General features: G+C 47.6%; 1 long non-coding RNA gene and 10 other non-coding genes across 14 annotated transcripts; all 11 read right to left on the bottom strand.

The window, feature by feature from the left end:
• Positions 1–2842: 2842 nt before the first annotated feature.
• LOC114810707 lies at positions 2843–3033 on the bottom strand. The gene has a single exon (XR_003758402.1). It is a non-coding gene; the product is annotated as a U2 spliceosomal RNA (small nuclear RNA).
• A 3360-nt stretch (positions 3034–6393) lies between these two features.
• LOC114810641 lies at positions 6394–6584 on the bottom strand. The gene has a single exon (XR_003758336.1). It is a non-coding gene; the product is annotated as a U2 spliceosomal RNA (small nuclear RNA).
• A 4871-nt stretch (positions 6585–11455) lies between these two features.
• Positions 11456–18025, bottom strand: LOC103166299. Of its 4 annotated transcripts, XR_484807.2 has the most exons (12): positions 17992–18025; positions 15587–15659; positions 15039–15102; positions 14245–14344; positions 13991–14033; positions 13735–13764; positions 13417–13471; positions 13191–13214; positions 12934–12973; positions 12282–12334; positions 12034–12091; positions 11456–11540 (listed from the first exon to the last, which is right to left on the bottom strand). It is a non-coding gene; the product is annotated as an uncharacterized LOC103166299 (long non-coding RNA). The 4 variants fall into 4 exon arrangements; XR_003757999.2 differs by lacking the exon at positions 17992–18025 and having other exon boundaries at positions 13991–14036; positions 15587–15956; XR_003758000.2 differs by lacking the exon at positions 17992–18025 and having other exon boundaries at positions 13980–14033; positions 15587–15956.
• Positions 11855–11981, bottom strand: LOC114810478. Its single transcript, XR_003758177.1, has one exon. It is a non-coding gene; the product is annotated as a small nucleolar RNA SNORD22 (small nucleolar RNA).
• On the bottom strand, positions 12172–12239 carry LOC114810456. Its single transcript, XR_003758155.1, has one exon. It is a non-coding gene; the product is annotated as a small nucleolar RNA SNORD31 (small nucleolar RNA).
• LOC114810445 lies at positions 13051–13119 on the bottom strand. Its single transcript, XR_003758144.1, has one exon. It is a non-coding gene; the product is annotated as a small nucleolar RNA SNORD30 (small nucleolar RNA).
• Positions 13310–13376, bottom strand: LOC114810401. Its single transcript, XR_003758101.1, has one exon. It is a non-coding gene; the product is annotated as a small nucleolar RNA SNORD29 (small nucleolar RNA).
• On the bottom strand, positions 13550–13675 carry LOC114810489. The gene has a single exon (XR_003758188.1). It is a non-coding gene; the product is annotated as a small nucleolar RNA SNORD22 (small nucleolar RNA).
• LOC114810412 lies at positions 13834–13909 on the bottom strand. Its single transcript, XR_003758112.1, has one exon. It is a non-coding gene; the product is annotated as a small nucleolar RNA SNORD28 (small nucleolar RNA).
• LOC114810423 lies at positions 14103–14173 on the bottom strand. The gene has a single exon (XR_003758123.1). It is a non-coding gene; the product is annotated as a small nucleolar RNA SNORD27 (small nucleolar RNA).
• LOC114810434 lies at positions 14497–14571 on the bottom strand. The gene has a single exon (XR_003758134.1). It is a non-coding gene; the product is annotated as a small nucleolar RNA SNORD26 (small nucleolar RNA).
• Positions 18026–19212: the final 1187 nt, after the last annotated feature.

The following is a 19212-nucleotide window of genomic DNA, read 5'->3' as shown; positions in this document are numbered from 1 at the left end:
GGGGTGCAACAGCTTCCGGTCCGGGCCCCCTTCCGACCCTTCCGGCCGCACGAAAGGCCCTCCGGCTGGGAAACCCATGACAAGCTTTAAGGGTTCCGGGACACTAATAATGATAATAGAATAATGTTGGTATTTGTGACGCGCTTACTCTGTGCAGAGCACTGTTCTAAGCGCTGGGGGGAGATACAGGGTCATCAGGTGGTCCCACGTGAGGCTCACAGTTAATCCCCATTTTACAGATGAGGGAACTGAGGCCCAGAGCAGGGAAGTGACTTGCCCCCAGTTACCCAGCTGACACGTGGCAGAGCTGGGATTCGAACCCATGACCTCTGACTCCAAAGCCCGTGCTCTTTCCACTGAGCCACGCTGCTTCTCTAATATAATAATATAATTCTCTAATATAATAATGTTGGTATTTGTTAAGCGCTTACTATGTGCAGAGCACTGGACTAAGCGCTGGGTCAGATACAGGGTCACCAGGTTGTCCCACGTGAGGCTCACAGTTAATCCCCATTTTATTCATTCATTCATTCATTAGTATTTATTGAGCGCTTACTATGTGCAGACAGATGAGGTCACTGAGGCACAGAGAAGTGAAGTGACTCGCCCACAGTCATACAGCTGACAAGGGGCAGAGCCGGGATTCGAACCCATGACCTCTGACTCCCAAGCCCGGGCTCTTTCCACTGAGTCACGCAGCTTCCCGAATGAATCGAATGAATAATAATCATTCATTCATTAGTATTTATTGAGCTATTACTATGTGCAGAGCACTGGACTAAGCGCTTGGAATAGACAATTGGGCAACGGACAGAGACCATCCCTGCGCAATGACGGGCTCACAGTCTAATCGGGGGAGACGGACAAAAACAGGACAACTTAATCACGATAAATAGAATCAAGGGGATAAGAATAATAATGTTGGTATTTGTTAAGCGCTTACTATGTGCCCAGCACTGTTCTAAGCGCTGGGGAGGAGACAAGGTAATCAGCCTGTTCCACCTGGGGCCCACAGTCTTCATCCCCATTTTCCAGACGAGGGAACTGAGGCCCAGAGAATAATAATAATGGTATTTGCTAAGTCCTTACTATGTGCCCAGTACTGTTCTAAGCGCTGGGGAGGACACAAGGTTCATTCATTTATTCAATCGTATTTATTGAGCGCTTACTATGTGCAGAGCACTGGACTAAACGCTTGGAATGGACAAATCGGTAACAGAGACAGTCCCTGCCCTATGACGGGCTTGCAGTCTAATCGGGGGAGACGGACAGACAAGAACAATAGCAATAAATAGAATCAAGGGGAAGAACATCTCATTAAAGCAATCGTAAATAAATAGAATCAGGGTGAGGTACATCTCATTAACAAAATAAACTGACAGGCGGCAGAGTCGGGATTCGAACATCTCAGGAGTATTATTACTTTTATTTAAAGCATTTTATCCACTTTCCCCCGCTTGCCTCACTTCACCGATCTGTTACAGTCGCCCATGTGGCTCCTTTCGCTCCAGCTTGTTCACCATCTCCCCATCTCAACTTCTTTAATAATAATGTTGGTATTTGTTAAGCGCTTACTATGTGCAGAGCACTGTTCTAAGCGCTGGGGAAGATACAGGGTCATCAGGTTGTCCCACGTGAGGCTCACAGACTTCATCCCCATTTTACAGATGAGGGAACTGAGGCACAGAGAAGTGACTTGCCCACAGTCACCCAGCTGACAAGTGGCAGAGCTGGGACTCGAACTCATGACCTCTGACTCCCAAGCCCAGGCTCTTTCCACTAAGCCACGCTGCTTCTTTACCGCCAACCCTTTTACCCTCAGCAATCTATCACGTCCTGAACGCCTCCGCGGGGCACCGTACTGAGCGCCTCGGAGAGTGCCACACCACTAGCCCTGACGGGCACGTCCGCTCCCCACAAAGAACCGACGATTCAGAGAGAAACAGTCACCGCTCGTGCCACCCCTCGGTGGACAAATAATAATAATGTTGGTATTTGTTAAACGCTTACTATGTGCGGGGCACTGTTCTAAGCGCTGGGGTAGACACAAGGGAATCAGGTAGTCCCATGTGGGGCTCACAGTCTTAATCCCCATTTTACAGATGAGGTAACTGAGGCACTGCGAAGTGACTTGCCCACAGTCACACAGCTACGTGGCAGAGCCGCGATTCGAACCCACGACCTCTGACTCCAAAGCGCGGGATCTTTCCACTGAGCCACGCTGCTTCTCTACCCTCTTCCCCACTTTCAAATCCTTATAAAAAACAAGGCATAAGGAAAGGGAAGCTTCGAACACGAGCACAACAATCCGCAAAGTAAGAAAAACACAAGCGCAGAGAAGAAGAGCGATAAAGGATGTCAATTCGGATATTATTTATTACTATACTATAAATACGACGTTATTATGATTAACAATCTTATAATCATTGTAAATTACCTATTATTATAATTTATCCATATTCGGCAAAGGCCCACTCTGCAAAACAGCGTGGCTCAGTGGAAAGAGCCCAGGATTGGGAGTTACAGGCCTCGGGTTCTAATCACCGCTCTCCACTTGCCACCTCTGCGTCTGGGAATAAACCCCTTCATTGTCGTAGGCCTCAGTCATCTCATCGGCAAAATAGGAAATAACTGAACATCACATAGGACACCGTGATTTTCCTACAACTCCCCAAACACTTAAAACAGTGAGTGCACAATAAGTGCACAACGGATACTAAAAAAACTACCACTAACTGTAAAAGAAAATAGGAGCAGGGTCTCCAAAATTACTATCAACTACACCACCTTACAAGCTACAGTAATGAAAATTCTCTTCTTAGAACACAATAGACTCCCCAAGAAGAAGTGCAACGCTCTTAGAAATACTGCAATATCAGGTCACTGCATGGAGTGTACGGAGCAAGCCCCTATTCCACTTCCTGGCTCCAAAATTCCATTTAACACATTATCCTCGGATAGAGAATGCATCAAATACTAAACTGATAAGAACAAATGCTACACTTGATCTTAGCCAAAAGGCCGAGAAGCGATAACTTCAGCCCCCACGCTCAGCCCGGCCCTCCCTCTCCCGCTCCTCTGCAGCTCACGACGACAGGGAATCTCCCACTTCCCATCGCGCCCCAGTGGCTCAGCACTCTTTATTTCCATCTCCCACCTCCGCTTCTTCGGACGAGGCGGGGAAATTGGTAATTTCCTCTGGTACAGAAAAAGAAAAAAAAGCTAATACTTATACGGCTGAAGGCCATCGATCAATGGTATTTACTGAGCGCCTGCTTTCTGAAAACTCTATACTAAAAGGTTGAAAGAGTAAACTGTGATAGCGTCGGTGGACAATCCCTCGCCCACCAAGAGTTTCCTTTAAAGAGAGGGGGAGACTGACATTAATAGACATGACAGACAGGAGATATAGTAGAGGATAAGGATTTGTAGTGAATCCCGGTGGGCCTGAGGAGGGGGTGGATATCCAGTGGGTTTAGATCCGAAAACAGAGGGGATAAGGAAAGGAAGGTAGATAGGAGAAGTGGAGGTTTAGTCAGGGAAGGCCTCTCGGAGGAGACGGGATTTTAGGAGAGCTCTGAAGGGAGGCCGTGGGGGTCTGTCCAGGTCCGACAAGGATGCGGGCAATGAGACAGACGAGATCTAGGTATTTTGATTAAGTTGTCATTAGCGGTGCGAAGTAAAATAATAATGGTATCCTGTAAGCGCTTACTATGTGCCGAGCACTGAACTAAGTGCTGGGGTAGATACGAGCTAATCGGGTTGGACAAATTCCCTGTCCCACATGGGGCTCACAGTCTACACATCCCCATTTGACAGATGAGGAAACTGAGGCACACAGAGGTGAAGTGACTTGCTCAAGGGCACGCAGTAGACACGAGGCAGAGGCGGGATTAGAACCCATGGCCTGATTCAGGCATATGCTGTCTTCACTACACCACGCTGCACGCACCGTGTAAGAGTTGGGTTGTGTAATTCGGTAATGTGAGGTAGGAAGGGAGAGAGACGTTTGAATGTCTCAAGGCTGACGATCAGGAGTTTCTGTTCAGGGCAGAGGAGAAATGACAACCACTGCAGGGCTTGGAAGAGAAGAGAAACTTTTTTTTAAGGTAATATGTGGGTAGTAGTGTCTAGTATGGACTTTAGACCGTGAGCCCGTTATTGGGCAGGAATTGTCTCTTCCTGTTGTCGAATTGTACACTCCAAGCACTCAGTACAGGGCTCTGCACATAGTAAGTACTCAATAAATACTACTGAATGACTGGAGGGGGAGAGGCAAAAAGCGACGTGGCCTAATTGATAGGGGACGGGCCTAAGAGTCGGGAGGACCTATGTTCTCATCCCACCTCTGTCACTTGCCTGCCGTGTTCCCTGTGATATATCACTGGACTTCTCTATGCCTCAGTAAAATGGGGATTACGACTGCGTGCAGTCCGATTAGCTTGTCTTTGCCCCAGCACTTGGTACAGTGTCCAACACGTAGTCATTCATCGCATTTATTGAGCGCTTACTGTGTAGGAAGCACCTTACAAAGCGCTTCAGAGAGTAGGATGGAACAAGAGACACATTCCCTGACGACCACCAGCTCAGTCTAGAGGGGGAAACAGACATTAAAATACATAAACAATGCATAAATAAATAGAAAGCACTTAAAACATACCGTTAAAAAACGGTACAAGAGCAAAGAAGAAGGTGACGCAGTAAAAGGTATGGTGAACTCTTGCATGACCGTAGTAGGATTCTTTATGAAGTTCATCCCCCTTCCCACCATCCTAAATCCCTCCCTCTGCTCTACCCCCACCGCATTTGTGTATATATATGTACATATTTATGATTCTATTTTATTGATGACGTGTATATATCTATAATTCTGTATTTTTAGATTGATGCCTGTCTACTTGTTTTGTTGTCCGCCTCCGCCCTTCTCTGGTGCTCACTTTGTTACTTTTAGCAACTACCTGCATTCGCACCTACTCAGCCCAACCCATGTTATTAGGATATTTACTCCTCTTCCCAGGCGTTTCCTCTCCCGAGTCGACCATAACAATTTCAGCCCTCACCAGAACTGCCATCCACAGGACTCCCTCCCCCACCACCTCAGAGACAAGTCAGCCGGGAACCCCTGGACTCTCCTTTTTGAATTGACTGACTCATGTCCTCTGACTCTAGGCACCTCCCGATTATGCTGTTGCTGCTCTTTATTATTATTATAATGATGTGCCGTCGAGCCATTTCCGATTCATAGCGACCCCGTGGATACACTTTCTCCAGAACGTCCTGTCCTCCGCCATAATCCGCAACATTTCTAGCGATTCTTCCGTTATCGTTGTTACGGTCTCTATTCTCGCTGCCGGCCTGTCTCTAGTCGCATTTTCCCTGGACTTTTCCTAGCCTCGGTGTCTTCGTATGTTAAGTGGTGTAAGTGCCGTCGCTTACCTCACTGACCTCACCACGGTCTTTCAATTCCACCCCGCTCCCTTCTGCCCATCCCAGGTCTCACCTCCCCCATTCCCCCTCCCCTGGCTCCGCCCCCTCCCCTCCTCCCTGGATTCCCTCTGTCCCAGTGCCAACCCCCCTCCCATCCCATCCCTTCCATCCCTGTCCTCCTGCCTCATCCCTCTCCCAACTCATTCCCATCCAGACCCTCCCCTCCCCCTCTGCCAAGTGTGGCTGCCTCTCTGCCCACCTCACCTCCCTCCCTCCCCTCTCCCTTGGTGGCTGTCGCACCCCTCACCCACCGCCCTGGATCCCCTCCATCGTCCGCCTCCTTCGCTCTTCTGCTCGAGGCGCTCAATGCTGCTGGCGGGAATCAAAAACACCAGGCCAACCTTGTCCCATTCGAGCTCATCTTTCCTGCCTTTCACTCCTCCGCCTCCCCTGCGCGGAATAAACCATCTTTCTTCGACACCGCTGCCCCCCACCTTGCTCAGCAGCTATAATAATAATAATGTTGGTATTTATCAAGTGCTTACTACGTGCAGAGCACTGCCCTAAACGCTGGGGCAGATATGGGTAACCAGACGACCCCAAGTGAGACACTCCCAGTCTTCATCCCCAATTTCCAGATGAGGGAACTGAGACCCACAAAAGTGAAATGAGTTGCCCACGGTCACATACGTGACAAGTGGGGGCGTAGGAATGAAAACCCATGACCACGGACTCTTCAAGCCCGGGTTCTTTGCGTTAAACGACACTAATTTCCATTATAGACATCTATACTCTCCTCAAACCCCCTAACTTCCGAATTTATGAAGAAAACTACGGAAGCTTACTTCCTCTCATAATGGAACACTTAAACCCGCAGCATGAGTGGATTAACCGTATTCCAGAAACAAAGCGCAGAAAAGAAAAAAACCGTTCTTACTTTGGAAACTTGAAAATCACCCCCCAAAGGGGAGATGCACCGTTCCTGGAGGTACTGCAATACCAGGTCGATGCGTGGAGTGGACGGAGCAAGCCCCTATTCCATCTCCCGGCTCCAAAAATCCATTTAATATATTGTCCTCGGATAGAGGACGTATCAGATATTAAACTGATAAGAACAGATACTACACTTGATCTTAGCCAAAAGGCCGAGAAGCGATAACTCCGCCCTCCACGCTCAGGCCGGCCCTCCCTCTCCCGCTCCTCTGCAGCTCATGACGACACGGAATCTCTCACTTCCCATCGCGCCCCAGTGGCCCAGCACTCTCTATTTGCATCTCTCCGCCCACCTCTGCTTCCTCGTTCACTCATTCATTCAATCGTATTTATTGAGCGCTTACAAAGTGCAGAGCACTGTACTAAGCGATTGGAATGTACAATTTGGCAACAGAGACCATCCCTGCCCAACGACGGGCTCACAGTCTAAACGGGGGAGACAGACAACAAAACAAGTAGTCAGGCGTCCATACCATCAAGATAAATAGAATCATAGATATATACATATCATTAATAAAATAAATAGAGTAATAATAATGTTGGTATTCGTTAAGCGCTTACTATGTGCCGAGCACTGTTCTAAGCGCTGGGGTAGACACAGGGGAATCAGGTTGTCCCACGTGGGGCTCACAGTCTTAATCCCCATTTGACAGATGAGGGAACTGAGGCACAGAGAAGTGAAGTGACTTGCCCACAGTCACACAGCTGACAGGTGGCAGAGCTGGGATTCGAACTCATGAGCCCTGACTCCAAAGCCCGTGCTCTTTCCACTGAGCCATACTGCTTCTCATAAATAATATAAAATAATAAATAATATATCAAAAGATGCACAAATGCTATGGGGAGGAGAAGGGGGAAGAGCAGAGGGTGGAAGTAGGGGGAATGGGGAGGAGAGGAGGGGCGGAGGGAAAGGGAGGGCTCAGTCTGGGAAGGCCTCCTGGAGGAGGTGAGCTCTCAGGAGGGTTTTGAAGAGGGGAAGAGAGTTAGTTTGGCGGAGATGAGGAGGGAGGGCATTCCAGGACAGCGGGAGAACGTGGGCCGGGGGTCGACCGCGGGATAGGCGTGTACGGGGGACCGTGAGGAGGTGAGGGGCAGAGGAGCTGCACACAGTAAGCGCTCAAAAAATATGATTGAATGAATCAGTAGTGCTATTTGTTAGGTGCCTAGTATTTAGCAGGCAATATACTAAGCTCTGGGTGGATACAAGCTAATCAGGTTGGACACGGTCCATAGAGAGAAGCAGCGTGGCTCAATGGAAAGAGCCCAGGCTTGGGAGTCAGAAGTTATGGGTTTCAATCCCGCTCTGCCACTTGTCAGCTGTGTGACTGTGGGCAAGTCTCTTCACTTCTCTGGGCCGCAGTTACCTCATCTGCCTAACAAACACCAGCATTATTATTAAAATGGGGATGAAGACTGTGAGCCTCACATGGGACAATTTGATTACCCTGTATTTACCCCAGCACTTAGAACAGTGCTCTGCACATAGTAAGTGCTTAATAAATACCAACATTATTATTATTATTATTATTATTCCACATAGAGCCCACGGTATTAATCCTCATTTTGAAGATCAGGTATAAGACACCACAAAGTAAAGTGATTTGCCCAAGGTTGCACTGCAGACAAATGGCAGAGCAGGGATTAGAACTCAGGTCCTTATGATCCCAGGCTCATGCTCTGTCCACTAGGCCACACTGCTTCAATCATCTCCCTGGCTTCTGCTTAATCCCAGTCATCCTGAGATTTGCCCCCCTAGTAGGTACATTTCCCAGTAGGCTCTTCAAGGCCACAGCTTGAAAATAATAATAATAAATATTAATTTTGGTATTTGTTACATGCTTACTATGTGCCAAGCACTGTTCTAAGCGTTGGGTAAATACAAAATAAACAGGTTGTCCCACATGGGGCTCACAGGAAGCAGCGTGGCTCCGTGGAAAGAGCCCGGGTTTGAGAGTCAGAGGTCATGGGTTCGAATCCCAGCTCCGCCACTTGTCAGCTGTGTGACTGTGGGCAAGTCACTTAACTTCTCTGTGCCTCAGTTCCCTCATCTGGAAAATGGGGATTAAGGCTGTGAGCCTCATGTGGGACAATCTGATTACCCTCTATCTACTCCAGCGCTTAGAATAGTGCTCTGCACATAATTAGTGCTTAAGTAATACCAACATTATTATTATTATTAATCCCCATTTTCCAGATGAGGCAACTGAGGCACAGAAGCAGCATGGCTCAGTGGAAAGAGCCCTGTCTTGGGAGTCAGAGGTCACGGGTTCTAATGCCAATTCCGCAGCTTGTTAACTATGTGACTTTGGGCAAGTCACTTAACTTCTCTGTGCCTCAGTTACCTCATCTGTCAAATGGGGATTAAAACTGTGAGCCCCATTTGGGACAAGCTGATCACCTTGTATCCCCACCAGTGCTTAGAACAGTACTTTGCAATTAGTAAGTGCTTAACAAATGCCATCATTATAATTGTTATTATGTGACTTGCCCAAAGTCACACAGGTAAATGGCGGATGTGGGATTAGAATCCACAACCTTTGACTCCCAAACCCGTGCTCTTTCCACTGAGCCATGTGATGTAACTTTTTTTATATTGTACTCTCCCAGGAGGTTAGTACAGTGCCTTGCAACCAAGAAAGGTTCCATAAATGCAAATAATTGGCATTTGTTAAGCCCATACTATGTGCTAGGCACAGTAGCAAGCGCTAAGGTAGAGACAAACTAGATCAGGTTGGATCCAGCTCCGGTCCCAAGTGGGGCTCACAGTCTTCATCCTCCTTTTACAGATTAGGTAACTGAGGCATAGAGAAGCGACATAACCAAGGTCACACAGCAGTCAAACTGCAGAACTGGGATTAGAACCCAGGTCCTTGTGACTCCCAGGCCCGTCGTCTCTCCACTAGAGCATGCTGAGTCCCAAATTTTGAGGGGAAGAATCTGAGTTGTTGCAAAAAAAAAAGAATATCTTAATTTTTATAGAGGCTTTGTACATGTTTTTCCAATTGCATTTTAGTGCAACCTAAATCCTATTTCATAGTAGCAGGAAGAACAGTCCTGGTCATAAATATCCCTCCCCAATAGACAAGGGAGCAAGCTGCATTCCTATGATTCCTCACAGGTCCTTCCCCACCTCATAGACCCTTTCCTTCACTACCACTGCCAAGACATCCTGGGTCCTTTACCTTCCAACCCTTATTCAGCCTCCAGAAAACTTACAACTTTAGGATGTCTGTAGAGTTTAGAGCGCTTCTCTAGCCCCACGGCTAAACAGCTTTAAGGGGTATTTATGATATTTTGTCCGTGCCACTTAATTTCTGTCACATCCTTTTCCTCACACAATTAGAAGCGCTGAGGGCCAGGGTGAGCTGTCGCCCACCTCAACTGGCTTAATGGAAAGAGCATGGGCTTGGGAGTCAGAGGTCATGGGTTCTAATCCCAGCTCTGCCACTTGTCAGCTGTGTGACTGGGGGCAAGTCACTTCACTTCTCTGTGCCTCAGTTACTGCATCTTTAAAAATGGGGATTAAAAAATGTGAGTCCCAGGTGGGACAATCTGATTACCCTGTATCTACCCCAGCGCTTAGAACAGTGCTCAGCACATAGTAAGCACTTAGTATACCATCATCATCATCATCATCATGAAAGTGAGTGGGATGGATAGTGAACATTTCTAAATTTTGCTTCAGTGCAATCCAGCTTGATTTGCTTCTTTCCACCCCAGTGTTTAGTACAGTGCCTGACACATACAAGTGTTTAATACCATAATTATCATTGGTGGCATTAAAGTAGTGCCCTAGCACAGTAAGCCCATCACTTGTCTCTGTTGCTGAATTGTACGTTTCAAGTGCAGTGCTCTGCACATAGTAGGCACTCAATAAATACTATTGAATGAATGATCCTTCTCCTCCCTGCTCCTCTCCACAGGATAAACAGCGTGGCTCAGTGGGAGTCAGAGGTCATGGGTTCAAATCCCAGATCTGCCACTTGTCAGCTGCGTGACTGTGGGCAAGTCACTTCACTTCTCTGTACCTCAGTTACCTCATCTGGGTACCTACCTGCTTAGTACAGTGGCTCTAATAAACATAAGCAGTCCCGGATCTGACTGTAAACTCATGTCCCTCTAAATTTTAAGCTCATTGTGGGCAGGGAATGTTATTATATGCTAACCTTCCAAACACTCGGTAGTGTCATGGTGCCCCTTAGCCAGTAGCAAGCTCTTCCACCTCCCTCCACAGTTGAGTTCGTGGGCAGCTTCAACAGTTACCACTCTTTTGCCCACTCCTGCGATCCCCATCTTGGCACTGCTTGTCTAACAGTGCAGAGGTTGGGGCAGGTGGCATCCTGGTGGTCCAAGGCCCCTAGTACCCACACTTGAAGCAGCCATGGGGCATGGTATGTAAGGAATATTTAGATCCCAGGATTTTGCAGGGAGGGCATTTAAATGCTTGCTTTGTGGCAGGCATTGGATAAAATGGAGTTGATAAAAGAAAATTGATGCTCACTGTCCTGGAGCTCACAGGTGGGCATCCCATTTTCCAGATGAGGCAACTAAGGCAATAAGTAAATCTCATGCTAGATCACACAGACATGTTTTTGAATTAAAACCCAGCCCTTCTCAAGCCCAGGCTAGTGCTCTCTCCACCCCACCCTGCTGATTTCTTGGACAACAGTTAATGGGAGCAGGATTCCAGCTACTTTTGATGGGGGTATCGCCCAAGGATGAAAAACTAGCCCCCTGTGTTTAAGACCACTCATGCTATCCATTCCCACCGCAACCCCAATGGAGCCCTAATTTCTTGGTCATCATTAGCTCCCCCTTTCCTGCCACAACTTTGGCTGGCAGCTTTGTAGACTTTGGCAGATGCAGGAGTTGGGGTTTAAAAGTTGGGGCACTTCTTTGTTGGGATGGTTAAATAGTAAATGAAGTACAGAATATTTGGGTTAAACTACCTTAACCACTAGTGAGGTTAGGAAGAAAGGCATGTACCCTTCCCACAGTTTTTAACCCACCACCAAAAAATCACAAGACACAAATCTGTAGTCTTTTAAAGTTTATTTAAAGAATGAGAAGGGTTGTTTTCACCATGTTTTGTTGTTCTGAGCTTAAATGCTCAACAGCATCTGCAGAAAAAAAGTTATGTAAAAGGGTGTGTTACTTAAAATCCTCTAAAAGGCAAGGTGCATGTTCTCAACTGATGTGCACAGCATATATGTATAGTGGACTTAAGCAGAAAATTGTACACGGTAAAAGGAGATGATATAGGTATGGCCAGTTGGATATGCTTTAGCTAATCACTTGAGGGGTTACATAGCAGTGAAAAGGCTCTCCAAAGTCATGATAAGACGTAATGACTGAGCCACGTTTGTTGCAAGAAGGGAATGCAGCTGAGGCATTAAAGCTCAACCACAAAAAATTCATTTGTTTTTAAACATGGGTCCCTCAGACTGTTCCCGCTGGAACAGATTATCATCTTCTCCCCCAGCCGACCCCAGTGGGTTCGCCTTTGCAGGCTCTGGGGCCAGGACAAGGAGTAAGACAGGTGCTGGTTTTCTTCATTAGGACCCAGGGGACAATAACATTTCAACTTCCTTCTCCCTGAAGTCTCCCCCTTACCTGTTCCAGCTCTTTTGAAGGGTTCCAGGCAGTCAGAGTTGATACAGTCAACAATCTCCTGAAAAGGAAAAAAAAAGTGATGCTAAATCAAGAGTAGATTTACTTGACCATGAAAATGGGGGGTGGAGACCCAGGATTGACAGCTCAGAATTACCTTTCAGTCACAATGATCAGACTGGGGCGGTATAGATTCATCACAGAATATTGCTATCCTGCAATTCCCTCATCTTCCCTTTATTAATACTTACCCAAACTGCCATTTCTCTTGCCAAACACTGAGAATGTTTCCAGGCATAAGAAGCTGAAAAACAGGGATCATGAATTTAGCAATTCACTTGATGTTGCCATGTTCAGAGGAGGCAAACATTAGATTGGGGGGGGGGGGGGTGTCTGACAATCCCTCTAATTTAATGCCCTGCTCCTAGCTCAGATGGGGATTACCAGCAACCAGACTAAGGTGGTACTAAATCATCCTTGGAGAGCATACCCACCCTCTTCCCACCTATGAGGTTGGGTATTTACCAGGGGATGGGATTGTTCTGCATTTCATTAACTGTTGAGATGGATAAGAGGTATCTGCAAAGTGCTTACTACTTGTCAAGCACCATACTAAGCGCCGGGACAGAGACAAGCAAATTGGGTTAGACACAGTTCCTGCCCCACATGGGGCTCACAGTCTCAATCCCTATTTTACTGATGAGGTAACAAAGGCAGTCAGACAAGTGAAGGATGCCCAAGGTCACCCAGCAGATTCACATCCATCAATGAGCAATGTTCCTTGGCCAGTTAAAGACTGCTCAGGGTGCCTAATTCAAAATCCACTTGGGCAGTTTGCATTTTCAGACAATTAGGAGGGCTGTTTGAGTCAGGCACACTTCAGGAGTTAGGCAAAGAGTTTACCTTTATTCAGTCTTGTCTTGACCCTATCAAAACGGGTAAGCTGTAACAAGCAGAAAGGAGATTCAGAACATTTCCTTCAGCAAGGCTTCCATCCTTCTCCCAACGTCAGCTACTGCTGACAATCAGATTTCCAAGTCTCAACAGCAGAGTTCAGCCGAACGAGATTCCAAGAAATTCATCACATCCTCCCCTCACAAATTTTGCCCTCACACTTGGGTACCACCACCAAAAAACCCCAGTCAATTTCCTTAACTCACCACTGGCAGTTGTTCTCTAAGGACCTATATAAAGCGGAAAAAAAGGTATGAGAACTTAGAAAGTAGCAAGGAGTGGCAAAAAACAGCTTTAAAGGGTCCTCAGGATTGGGGAAAGAGCAGTTTCTCAGATGTTCAAGGGTTTTCATTTTAGTTATCAAAGTGAGCTAGTTAGAATCATCATAGAAACTGCATGAAGGGGGTCCCCATGTGAAGTTTATTAACTCACCTCTCATAACAGGATATTTATTACTTCTCCACCTTCCCTTCAGCAGCTGCAGCAACTGTTAAAAGTGAGAAATTAGACAGGTGAGAGTGGGCTATGTCACATTATGAAAAAGGCTTTCTTGGATTTCAATAGGGCACATCAGACTGTTCACTCAGGAACATTTTATCTTCCTCTCTCCCCTGCCAATTCCAGTGGGTTCGCCTTTGCAGGCTCTGGAACTGGACAGGAGCTAAGACAGGTGTGGATTTCCTCATTAGTACCCTTGTGTTAGCAAGTGGGAGTCATGAGACTTTCCTGAAACATAAAGAAGGATCTTACCTGAAGCTCGCAGAAGCACCACGGATAGACCTGGGAAAAGCAGCAAAAGACAGGTCAGAGGGGTCTAGTGTGGTGTCAGACATTTTATGTAGAGGGAATTGCCATCAGAACTCTAACATGCTATGATATCTGTACCTCACGGAGCATCAGAAAATAAGGATTGAAATCATCTGGCAATGACTAGCTGGGCCTAAGGATGTGTTCACTCGAGAGTATTTCTCCAAGGAGCAGCTCCACGCACTCACCCCAAAATTACCTGTAGTCCAGTTGGGTTCCATTTTCCATCCTTGCTGGGTCATCTACTGACAAGAGATGTAGTCAACCAAATGCCCATTGTACATATACAGATCTACTGTCCCCCTGGCCTATTTCTCAGAAGTAAAGTGACATCACTATGCCATCAGCCATATGCTTGTCTTTTTTACCTTCATCAGGGAAAGTGGAGGCCGTTATGTAGTTTCCCCTCCCCCAGATGGAATCTAGGACAATTTCCACACAGACCTCATTTACCTGGGGTCTGTCATTTTAGAGGCCATCACTGCGACTAGATGGTCGGTGCTGGTTGGAAAACTGTCTTCAGTCCATGGACTCAGGACATAAATTGCATTTTCTGTGGCAAAAAAAATTTTAGACCTCATTACTTCAAGCACTTATGGAAAACCCAGCTTATGTCAAGCATTTAGTACAGTACAATACACTCCACAGAGCTTCCCAGTGACATCTCCTGTAACTGAAAGCAGACCTAACTGGAACAAGAATAATGCCACTCAGAAATTAGTAAAATTTCTCCACTGAACCATCAGAAAGAGAGAGTTCATTTTTACATCATCCCTGCAGCACATCCAAGTTCCATGTTAAGTTGTGTGGCCTAATGGAAAGAGCCGAGGCCTAAGAGTCAGAGGGATTGGGTTCTAATCCTAGTACTTGCTGTATGAGCTTGGTAAATGCACTTTCCATTGAAATGGAGCCCCATGTGGGACAGATTGGGCTCGATCCGCTTAGCTTCAATCTGCCCCATGGCTTAGCCTAGTTTAGTCTTTTTCCACAGGTTAGTGGAAAAAGCAAATCAGAGGACATGAGTTCTAAACCCAGCTCTGCCACTTGTCTGCTCTGTAACCTTGGGCAACTCCTTAACAGCTCTGTGCCTGTCACCTAAACTGTAAAATGGGGACTAAGACCCAGCCCCACGTGGAAAACGTGATTACCTTGTATCTACCCCAGGGCTTGTCACAGCATTTAATACATTACTAATTAAAACATAGCAAGTAAACAAAAATACCAAGGTCTGTATATTCTGCACTTACATTAGTTTGGGTTAAAGAATTGCTGATGCCCATGATCACGTAAGGACACTGGCCATATTGGCCCCTATGAAGAGAAAAAAATCAGTTATTCAGATCACTTTGGTATTCAATAAATAATCTTTATATCAGGATTCTCAATGACAGAGGGCCCCATTGGGTGGCCCCGTGATTTCAGTGAGAATTGGTGCAAAGCTCAGTCTCTTCAGAAAAGTATTTTTTCCTCACAGATGTCAGTACAGGTCTGTGAAAATTTTTCATCACCGAGAAAGGCTCCTGCAATTTTTTTTTCTCCCAAGGCATGGCAACAAAGGATTTCCATTATGCGGTGTAGAGGAGGCTAGTGTAGCATGGGCCTGGGAGTTCAAAGGAGCTGGGGTTCTAATCCCAGCACATCAGTTAACTTCTCTGCGACTCAGTTTCCTCCATTTATAAAACAGGGATTGAGCTCCATTTGGGACATGGACTGTTTCCATCCTAATCTACCCCAGCGCTTAGTAGAGTGCCTGGCACATAGTAAGCACTTACACTTCCTGGGGAATTGCACTTACATTTTGTTGGGAGAATGGCAGGTGAATTGGTTGACGCCTAGGATCCTGCAGGACACCGTAGCCATACTGGCTCCTACAGGGGAAAAAATATCGGTCAGATCACGTGATTGCTTTTGTTCTTCATGGGATTCTGCACCAAAAAGCAGTTCGGTTCCCCCTCCTTATCCCCCTTGCCCCTTGGGTCAGAAGAGTGGCACTTCAAAAGGTGCAAGGCTCAGTCTCTTCAGAAAGTATTTCTTCCTCACAGAAATCAGTATAGGTCTGTGAAAATCATCATCGAGAAAAGCTACTGCAGTTCTTTTTCTCCCCGAGGCAGGACATTCATTCATTCAACAGTATCTATTGAGCGCTTACCACGTGCAGAGCACTGTACTAAGCACTTGGAATATACAATTCGGCAACAGAAAGACAATCCCTGCCCATTGACGGGCTTACAGTCTAATCGGGGGAGACAGACAAACAATAGCAATAAATAGAATCAAGGGGATGTACATCTCATTAACAAAATAGGGTAGTAAAATATATACAAATGAGCACAGCGCTGGGGGGAGGGGAGAGGAGCAGAGGGAAAAGGGGGGAAGGGGGGTTAGCTGAGGGGAAGTGAGGAGGGGGCAGAGGCAGCAAAGGGAGCAGAGGGAAAAGGGGAAGCTCAGTGTGGAAAGGCCTTCTGGAGGAGGTGAGGTCTCAGTAGGGCTTTGAAGAAGGGAAGAGAATTCGTTTGGCGGAGGTGAGGAGGGAGGGCATTCCGGGACACTTATGCAGTTCCATCTTGCAGCCCCGGGGCCCCTGTCTGCGGACACCCTGTCACCCACCCACTGTTGCCCCATCGAAGAAAGGCTTGTATATTTCAGAAGCAGCATGGCTTGGTGGAAAAAGCCCGGGCTTGCGAGTCGGAGGTCGTGGGTTCTAATTCCGGCTCGACCACTTATATGCTGTGACTTTGGGCAAGTCCCTTCACTTCTCTGGGCCTCAGTTACCTCACTGTAAAATGGGAATAATAACGGTGGTATCTGTTAAGCGCTTACTATGTGCAAAGCACTTACTATGTGCAAAGCACTGCTCTATACGCTGGGGGGGGGAGATACAAGGTGACCAAGTTGTCCCAGGTGGGGCTCCTAGTTTTAATCCCCATTTTACAGATGAGGCCCAGAGAAGGGAAGTGACTTGCCCAAAGCCACCCAGCTAGCAGGCGGCGGAGCCGGGATTAGAACCCAAGACCTGAGTCCCAAGCCCGGGCTCTTTCCACTGAGCCCCACGTGGGACAACCTGATTACCTTGCATCACTCCCAGCGCTCAGAACAGCGCTTGGCACATAGTAAGCGCTTAACAGATACCATTACATTTCTAAGAGTCAAGCCGTGCGGCCTAGTGGACCCGGGAACCTGGAAGTCAGCAGGCCTTCGATTCTAATCCTTGTTCCGCCCTTTGTCTACGGGGTGACCTTGGGCAAGTGCATTTCTATACCCCAGTAGCTTCATCTGCAAAATGGGGAATCCGTGCACCCCGTGGGGGTCACGGAAAACCCTGTGCCCAACCCATGTCGCTTGAATGTTTCCCAGCGCTTGGCACAGTGCCTGGCACCCAGCGAGCGCCATAACAAAGGCCCTTTGAAAAAGGGCCCTATGCATTTTGTTAATGAAATGTACATCGCCTTGATTCTATTTAGTTGCCACTGTTTTTACGAGATGTCCTTCCCCTTGACTCTATTTATTGCCATTGTTCTTGTCTGTCTCCCCCGATTAGACTGTAAACCCGTCAAACGGCAGGGACCGTCTGTTACCGATTTGTTCATTCCAAGCGCTTAGTACAGTGCTCTGCACATAGTAAGCGCTCAATAAATACTATTGAATGAATGAAAAGAAGCAGCCTGGCGTGGTGGTTAGACCATGGGCCTGCGAGAAGATCATGGGTTCTAATCCCGACTCCCTCGCTTGCCAGCTGTGACCTTGGACAAGCCACTTAACTTCTCTGTGACCTCATCTATAAAATGGGGATGAAGACTGTGAGTCCTACATGGGACAACCTGATGACCTTGTATCCTCCCCAGCGCTTAAAACAGTGCTTTGCACAAAGTAAGCTCTTAACAAATGCCACTATTATATTACTTGACAGAGTAAGCGCCTAAATACCAACATTATTATTAAGCGAAAAGCCCAGCATTCGCCCTCGGACCAATCTTCCCATGGATGATCCTCACGTGGGACAATCTGTATCTCCCCCAGCGCTTAGAACAGTGCTCTGCACCTAGTAAGCGCTTAGCAAATACCATCATTATTAGAATTATTCTTGCTGCGCACCTCTCCCCGGCAACAGCACATTAAAGACACGAAAATGGACAATTGCACATGGAAAGAAAGGAAAAACAAAAAGGAGCAGAGCGACAAGCCCACGCACTCAGCACTCACCAAACTCCCAGCGCTGAAACAGGCCGAAGGGACCTCGGCCACGGATATATATAGTCCCCCGCAAGGGCTTATGGGAAAGTCAGGGGGAATGGGAGGGGGAGCGGAAGGAGCGCATGCGCCTTGGCGGGGCTGTCGGTGCGCACGCGCGGGGGAGACGGGCGGGAGCATTACGTCACGCGCTGTGGAGACTTTGGGCGGGAAAAAGTCGCGCATGCGCCTCATATTCCCAAACGGTTCCTTGGCTTTCAACTCCCAGATTCCAGTCAGGCCCTTCCCTCCCCCCCAAATCCTCGACGGACTGACACCTTCCACTTTGAAACTGAACCCCCAGACTCTCCCATCCCTATTTACACCCCATTATAACCTACTTACACCCCATTATTCCCTGTCCGTCGCCCTCGTCCTTCGCTTGGGCCCTTCCCATTCTCCTTCCCGCTATTCCCTGTCCATCGCCCTGGTCCTTCGCTTGGTCCCTTCCCATTCTCCTCCCCACTATTCCCTGACCATCGCCCTCGTCCTTCCCATTCTCCTCCCCTCTGATTTCCTACCCATCGCCTTGACCAAACTCTTCCCTCCATGGACCCTGACCTGCCCTTCCACGGACTCGTTCCTTCGCTGGTGGGCCACCCATCACTCAGCTCTGTTCAGCATCCTCGTGAGCAGGATGGCCAGTCGGGTGGTTCAGGTAACACCGTTCCTAGGCAGGGCCCTTCTGGGATGCAGGGAATGTTAAGAGCACATTGCAGAGCCAACGCTGCCCAAGCCCTTTCCCAGGTCCCATTTTTGCTAAGGTTGGAAGGATCACGAAGGATGGTGGGGAGGTGGAGAAACTGAGTCCAGCCTCCCTTTAGGGGACCCATGGAGACATACGGGAATCGTCAGTGGTTAGAGACGGGGGACTCGGGCCTAAAAGTTTCCGAATGTTTGCGGTTGGTGAGAAGTTCGTGTAACGTTGGGCCGATGATAAATATAATAATAATAATGTTGGTATTTGTTAAGCGCTTACTATGTGCAGAGCACTGTTCTAAGCGCTGGGGGAGATACAGGGTCATCAGGTTGTCCCACGTGGGGCTCACAGTTAATCCCCATTTTACAGATGAGGGAACTGAGGCACAGAGAAATGACTTGCAGTCACAAAGCTGACAGGTGGCAGAGAGGGGATTCGAACCCATATCAGGGAGAAGGATGTAAATTATTTTGAGGACAGGACTAGAGCTATGC

Source organism: Ornithorhynchus anatinus, chromosome 3 (genome assembly GCF_004115215.2).
Source record: "Ornithorhynchus anatinus isolate Pmale09 chromosome 3, mOrnAna1.pri.v4, whole genome shotgun sequence".
In the NCBI taxonomy this organism is placed as follows: Eukaryota; Metazoa; Chordata; class Mammalia; order Monotremata; family Ornithorhynchidae; genus Ornithorhynchus; species Ornithorhynchus anatinus.
This window is presented reverse-complemented; position numbering and strand designations above follow the sequence as displayed.